Genomic DNA, 7,464 nt, shown 5'->3' with positions numbered 1-7,464 from the left:
TTGAAGTTAAGGCTTTTTATAGCCCACATAGCACGGTGCTCCAATTCAACAGAAAAATGACAAGGTTTCCCAAATACAAGTCTAAAGGGAGACATACCTATAGGAGTTTTGAAGGTAGTCCTATACGCTCATAAGGCATTAGATAGACACTTCGACCAGTCTTTCCTATCAGGATTTACTGTTGTTTCTAAGATCTTTTTGATTTCCCTATTAGTAACTTCTACTTGTCCGCTAGTTTGTGGATGATACAGAGTTGCTACCTTATGTGTAACTTCATAGTTTTTCACATGAGATGCAACAACTCTATTGCAAAAATGTGTTCCCCCATCACTAATGATGGCTTTAGGAATGCCAAATCGACAGAAAATATACTCCTTAACAAAAAACACGACTGTCTTATGGTCATTGCTACGGCAAGCTATGTCCTCTATCCATTTAGACACGTAGTCCACGACAACTAGAATATATATAAAACCATGGAAAACAGGAAAAGGACATCGAACCATCGTGGCAGTTTATGAGCGTGTTGGCAGTTGACAAGAAAGGACACCCTAAAATGATCATAATAGAGTCGTTAGCGACTTCTGTATCGAGGATAACAAAATCAGCAGGATAGTAGAAATCCTGGACCTTAACAAGCACGTTTTCAACCTCACCCTTAGGGTACTTAATAGATCGATCCGCTAATTGTAACATCATTTTAGTAGGTTGCATCTCTTGTAGACCTATTGGTTTGTATAAGTAATACGGGAGTAAGTTAACACTCGCCCCCATGTCTAGTAAAGCAGTCGTCGTGTGGGAATATCATAAGGTGCCTTGTACAGTAGGACGACCAGGGTCCTTGTACTTAACAATTTCATTGTGTTCCCTTAAAGTTGGAAACTGTTCAGTTAAAAAGGCGTCTTTAGGAATATTTGTCTTACGCCTTTTAGTGCACAACTCTTTGAGAAACTTAGCATGGTGAGGTAATTTTTTAGTTGCTTCAATAAAAGGTAAGTTTATCGTTAGATTTTTAAAAACTTCCCTTATTTCCTCAAAATTTGTATCCTTGTTTAACATAGCTAATCTCTGGGGAAACAGTGGTTTCTCTCTATATTTAGCGTATGGATCAACTGGATGTCTAATCTTGGCTCTCTGTTTCTTAGGTTGTGGTTTAACTAGTACCTCTACAGGAGTAGGCTCTTCAGTTTCTATTTCGGTATCTAGTTCAATCTCCGGTGTAGGGACTACTTGTGGGGTAACTATAGGCATAGTTACGTTGTTATCAACCACTCTCCCAGAACGGAGAGTGGTGATGGCATTTAGCTCACCTATATTTGCATTTTCGTTACTAGTATTACCGTTTACCTCAAAGGCTGTGTTTGTTATTTTAGGATTAGGTATCGATTGTCTTGGAAACATACCTTTGGGTTGTACTTTCTCTTGTGCTAACTGCTATAAGGAAAGTTGGATGGCTTGTAAAATCTGTTGTTGGGTTTGCATAAAGGTATCAAAATGATCCGGTTGTGGAGGAGTGTTAGCTATAGGTTGTGTGATAGGAACTATGTCACGTTGATTATTAATGGGTGGATTTTGATAGTTATTATTTGCCAGAACGATACCTCTATTAGCATTATAATTATTACTGTTATAATTATTATAATTACCCTGACCTTGTCCTTATCTTGGTGAAGCTTGGTTGTTAGAATTATTATAATTACCCTGACCTTGTCCATGACCTTGTCGTGGTGGGGCTTGGTTATAAGTGTTTGCTGGCCTAACATTTTGATTATTATACCCTAGAGGTGTTACTTGTTGATTATTTCTCCAACTGAAGTTGGGATGTTGTCTCCAAAGGGCGTTAGGAATAGGATAACTATTAATTGAGCAAATATTATCTTGTTGCGATGTTTGTTGTTCATAAGCGGAAGGACAATAGGAGTTAGGATGCTCTGGACTCAAACAGAAATAACATGGATTGGTGTTGACATTCATGACGGGAATAGGCTTTTGTTGGACAGAAATAGCCTCTACCTTTTTAGTGAGAGATTCAATTAAATTTTTAAGTTCAGGATCGGGTTTCCTCTCAAACATACCGGCGGCCTTAATTGTTATAGAAGAACTAGCGAAACGGGAGATATCGTCACTAACCCCCAGCTTATTTTTTCCGCTTTGTTTGATCTTCTAAAAATTTATAAGCCTCTGAGGCTCCCTTACTGAGGAAACTACCCCCATTCATTATGTCAAGCACCTCTTTGTGGTAGTGTAACAGTCCCTTGAAAAAGGCATGACCTAACGTGTCTTTCGCGAGATTATGGTGTGGACACTCTATGAGAAGATCGGTGAAGCGATTCCAAGCGTCTGAAAATGATTCATGAGGATTCTGGCAAAAGAAATGAATCTTGGAAAGCATTTCATCTATCTTCAGGGGTGGGTAAAAATGTTCCATAAATAGTTGAACAAGTTTGTCCCACGAGTCCACAGAATTAAGCGCTTGGGCAGTTAACCAAGACGCCGCCTTATCGGCTAAAGTGAATGGAAACACCATCAGTTTAATTTGTTCAGCACCAACCATAGGATGGTGGAATGTAGTAAGGACTTGGTCAATCCTACACATGTGCTGATAGGGTTTTTCATGGTCAAACCCATGAAAAACGGGTAACAAATTAAATATATTTGGGGGAATTCGGAAATCCCCCACTGGGTCTGATAGAACGATGCAAGATTTAAGGCTATCGTTCAAGGCTTTGTAAAAGTCAGAGAGATGAGACTCTATTTCTTCATCCATTATTTCAGGTGTGGTGTGTGGTATGGTAGCTAGAGGTGTAGTGAGTGATATACTAGAAATGCGTGTTTGTTGCAGTTGCCGGTTGATTACGTTAGGTGTTTTTCTTCGGCCTGACCTTAATCTCATGCAAGGCTAAGACCAATCTTAACTAAACACGACAACACTCCAAACAATCCTTATATGCCAGTATGAAGCTCTAACAGGAGTTGCGAGGTGTGAAAGAAAGAAGTACCTGAATGCCTCCTTGCTTTGCTTATGAATAACGTCTTGTATACTCGTGCTCAGTGTGTATAACGAGTTAGAAACACTGAATAACTTGAAGTAATGGAAGTTTGAACTAACCTATGGAAATCGAGCTTTTTAGAGTAGAGGGTCGCGCTTCGAATCAGCCTAGGTAGGGCGCGGGTCGCGCTCAGGTCTAACTCGAGCTCCAGGCGCTTTAGCACGGGGGGAGCTCGAACTTTGCCTTGGCAAGGCGTGGGTCGCGCTTAGTTAAAAACTTGAGTTCCAGGCGCTTAGGCGCAGGGGGCGCTCGAGTTTTGCCTTAGTAGGGCGCGGGTCGCGCTCCTTGTATTCCTACAAGGAAAAATTTAGTTCTGAAATAAACGACCATAGGTAGAATCAAACAAGGGTGGGTGGGTTATGGGGCTTTGGAAAACTAACAATACTAAAGAAAACAATACTAACAGGAACTAAGATGGCAGCGGCGCCATTTGATAAACATAAAATTGAATAGTTTTACTCACAAATACAATTATGCATAGGTAACTAAAACTTAACTTTAGTCGGTGTTTATGAAAGATTATTCTACTCTCGATTCTATCGAAATAGAGTTGGAGTAAAAGATTCGTTCCACTCCTAGTTCATTCGTATTCAATATTTTCTACGACTATCAATCTTACCAAAGTCAATGAGAGTTTTACGAATGGAATTATACTACGATGCAAATTCAAATACTAAACAAGATACGAATAACAAAATGATGGAAATACTAAATTGATACTAGATAAAGAATTAGGGGGGATTGATTCCACCTTAACTCGACTTAATCAACTAACAAAGATTCGTTGTGATCCAAATTTCCATGCTTTCACATATCAAAATGGTAATTCTAATCCCTAATTATACATGACAATTTCTACCAATTAATAACTAGCATGTGAAGCAACCAAACCCATTCTCATGGTGAACTAATTACTTTCTAGAATTGAATAGATTATCACGACGATTTCTAAGTTAACAAAGATCAAGCTTTATCAAAGCTTCTTCAACCCCCTCTAATGGAGGTTTAGCCTAGAATCATTATGCTATCATTTTCATATGAATTTAAACTAGACATCATATAAAAATTCTAACTTTACTAATATAAACTACAATAGTAATGATTTCCAACAAAGAATCGAAATTAGATCTAAGTAATTTTAAATAACAAAAACTGAAATTATGAAGAACTCACTACTTTTATTAATCTAATGAAGGAATAACAATGATTCAATAATCTAAATTAAAACAAGGTATGAAAACTAATTAATGCAAAGAAAACTAGATCTAGAACTATGCTCTAATGGCTCCTTGCTACCTAATCCTAATTTTATGCTTAAGAGTTAAGTCTTGTGTGTGGAAATGGAGGAGACTAGATCCACATTTTCATGCATGGGCTGAGGAGCCATGTTTTGGGCCGAAAAATCGAGCCCAAAACCCGATTTCTTCAGTCCACCAAGGCTTTTTCAGTCGGATTTGACTTCAGCAAGCTTTTCATCCATTTTTGCTCCTCTGACTAGGTCAAGGTTTAGACCATTGGAAAGCTCTTTCCAAGCTGGTCATTTTGACATAAGGTAGGCCCAATTCCGAGGTCTAAGTCCAAAGATATGGTATTCGGAAGTTCTGCTGACTTTTGTGCGATGTTTCTGCCCGCATTGACTTTGGGCTTTTTAAAGGCTTTTTCTGCTTGAATCTTGGCCTATAATCACAGAAATCCTTAGCAACCAACCCTTGCTCCTTTATCTCGCCAAAGTGACACATTTCTGCACATAATTGACTCCAAAGCCTGAAATACATAAAAACACGTAATCAACATTAACTCTTATTTATTACTCGCATAATTGGTCTAAAAGTATTATTGTTAAGGGGTTAGAACTACAGTTTTGGGCTCTTATCAGGAACTAGAATTTGATCCTAACGAACAATACACTGATGATTTTACATTTGATATGGTAATACCGATGCTTGTGCTTCACTATTAATTATTTTTTTTAAAACATTGTCATGCCTATAGGTTATTATTATGTTTTTTTAGGCTACTATTTTGAAGGAAATGGGGATGCAAGCCGAAGAAAGATGCACTATGCCTGCTGTGAGTGTTTAGGGTGGTGGTGCTGATGCTATGGAAGGTGCTGATTCTGAACAAAACTGTGTTCGTGGGGACCCTATTTCCGAAATTCTAATTGCTCCAATTGCTCCTTTAGAAGGGGAAACTGCAATCAAGGTACATTATTCTTTTTTTACGTAACTCCCAAATTACTCTAAGTTATCATCTAAATATGGATGGAAAGGTTGCTATTTTAGTGGGACATTATGTCCCTACTGTGAGACATCATATATGTTTTTTGACTTATTCCATTTTTGGCACAAGATACTTCTGAGACATCTGTTGTGGATGATCGTGGTATTGGACTTTCTGAGAATTTATTGTTGTCAGAGAATATGGAGGAAGATTGCATCATGGTTGATGACGAAGAAGATGGACAAAATTCTGTCCCTGCTTCTGTGCTGCAGGATGATATGGCACGAAGGTCATAGCTACAAATTTTCCTAGAAAACAAGAGGAGTGAACTCGAGGTGGAAGTGGCTGTCATTTGCCATGATCTGATTCTTGGTGTTTCAATAAGGGAGTGGGATTGCTAAAAAGAGCTCTTGGTGTTGCTAGTCGAAAAAGTGTTAGAGATGACCTGAGGGAATTGTATACCTTATATGTACAAGTGCCGTATTACTGGAATAAGCACGATAATGATGAAATCAGTCACTCTAAAATTGTTAGACGATATAGGATTGAGTTTCAAATTGACATCACCAGCTTTTATGGACTGTTTGGGGGAGGATGGCTTAATGATGTGGTATGTCTATGTCTATTAAAAGTACTTCCTGTGCATATACTTATTGATTGTTTATTCTTGTTTTTTGGGTTCTAGGTACTAGACTCATACATGTACTTACTGAGTCAGTGATACACTGCCGTAGCACACCCCGGTGGAATGGAGAATTTGTACATTATAGTTGCCGAGTCGTGGTTCTCGGTAATTTCACACATGTTTCTAGTCATTTATTCTATAATGATTTATTTGTTCAATATAATGATTTATTTTATTTTATTATTGTAATGACATCATTATTTGTGTGATTTGTACAACGAATTGGCCACTGTTTTAGAAGACAAGCAGATGCCCATAGAAGATAAGCTTTTTGCAGCAAGATTGCAAATTGCAGGTAATTTAAAGACTCGTATCTTCGGACTGGTTCGGCTTGACAATTCGGGGCCAGACTTGAGAAACTGTCGTGGGTTGATGATGACGGTGAATGTTGAAAGAGTGCATTGAATCCTCATCATCATTAACTTTGTCACGTGGGGTGTTCAAATCTACGACTCATTGGAGAAGCCGAAGGATGGTGCCAACTGGGTTCTTGACCCAACACCACGTTTAACCAAGTTGTTGACATTGCTTCCTTACACACTTCTGAGCCTGGATAGTGGATGTATAGACATGGCCAAATTGGATAGTCAGTGGAATCTGGAGTTTGCGAATTGTGCCAAATAGGACGACGACAATAGTTGTATCGTGTTCACCTTTGCCTTTGCAGACTGCCTACTTTGAAATTTGTTGCCTGTCTTTGCATTGAAAAGGCAAACATATATCAGGAAAAGAATAGCAAAGGACTTGTTAGAGTGTGGGGTTACTGAGGAAGAGTACTGTCGGCGCCAAGGTGGTCGGGGTTTGGACTTTGATGCGGCAGATAAAACTACTGATGTCAATCGTTTAGCTTTTAAAAATGATGTTGAAAAAACTGCTGATGTGAAGGGTTGAATATCTGAAGTCCAAATTGGACCAACTGCTGCTACAAAGGTGGAACAGGCTGAGACATTTTGGGGTTCCCTTCTGACTTCTAACCATAATTTATGCAGATGGCTTGTAGGATTAAAGCTCCATTGGTAATGACTGTGGGGAGATCTTCAAAATATATTAAAGTGTCACATATCATATTGTTATTATCATAACATTTTATGTTCCCCTCTCGAGACAAGATACTTACTATCTCTTACGATTTTGATTTTTTCTTAGGTTACCGATGGGAAAGTTCTGGGTCAGGAAGAAATTGTCAATCATGGTACTGTGAGTTGCTCTGGGAGTTCTAGTCACGCTGCTCTGGGAGTTGCTCAGTTGAATCGGTGGAATAAATTCAGTTATCTGGAGGAGCAAGCTACTGAATTATGTGATCAGAGGCTTCTGGAACACATGATTGTGGGTGGCCCATTAATAAAGAGGAATTCCTCCATTGTTACAAGGAGAAATATGCCTTTGGAACCCGCATTTTGCACTGATCCAATACAACTCCCAGAGCATTTTCCTTTTTATCTACACCATGAACACGACCTATTAAAGTCCGGTGTTTCTAACTCTGTAAAGTTCAGGTTTTATGGTCGG

Source organism: Coptis chinensis, chromosome 5, assembly GCF_015680905.1.
Source record: "Coptis chinensis isolate HL-2020 chromosome 5, ASM1568090v1, whole genome shotgun sequence".
NCBI lineage: Eukaryota > Viridiplantae > Streptophyta > Magnoliopsida > Ranunculales > Ranunculaceae > Coptis > Coptis chinensis.
This window is presented reverse-complemented; position numbering follows the sequence as displayed.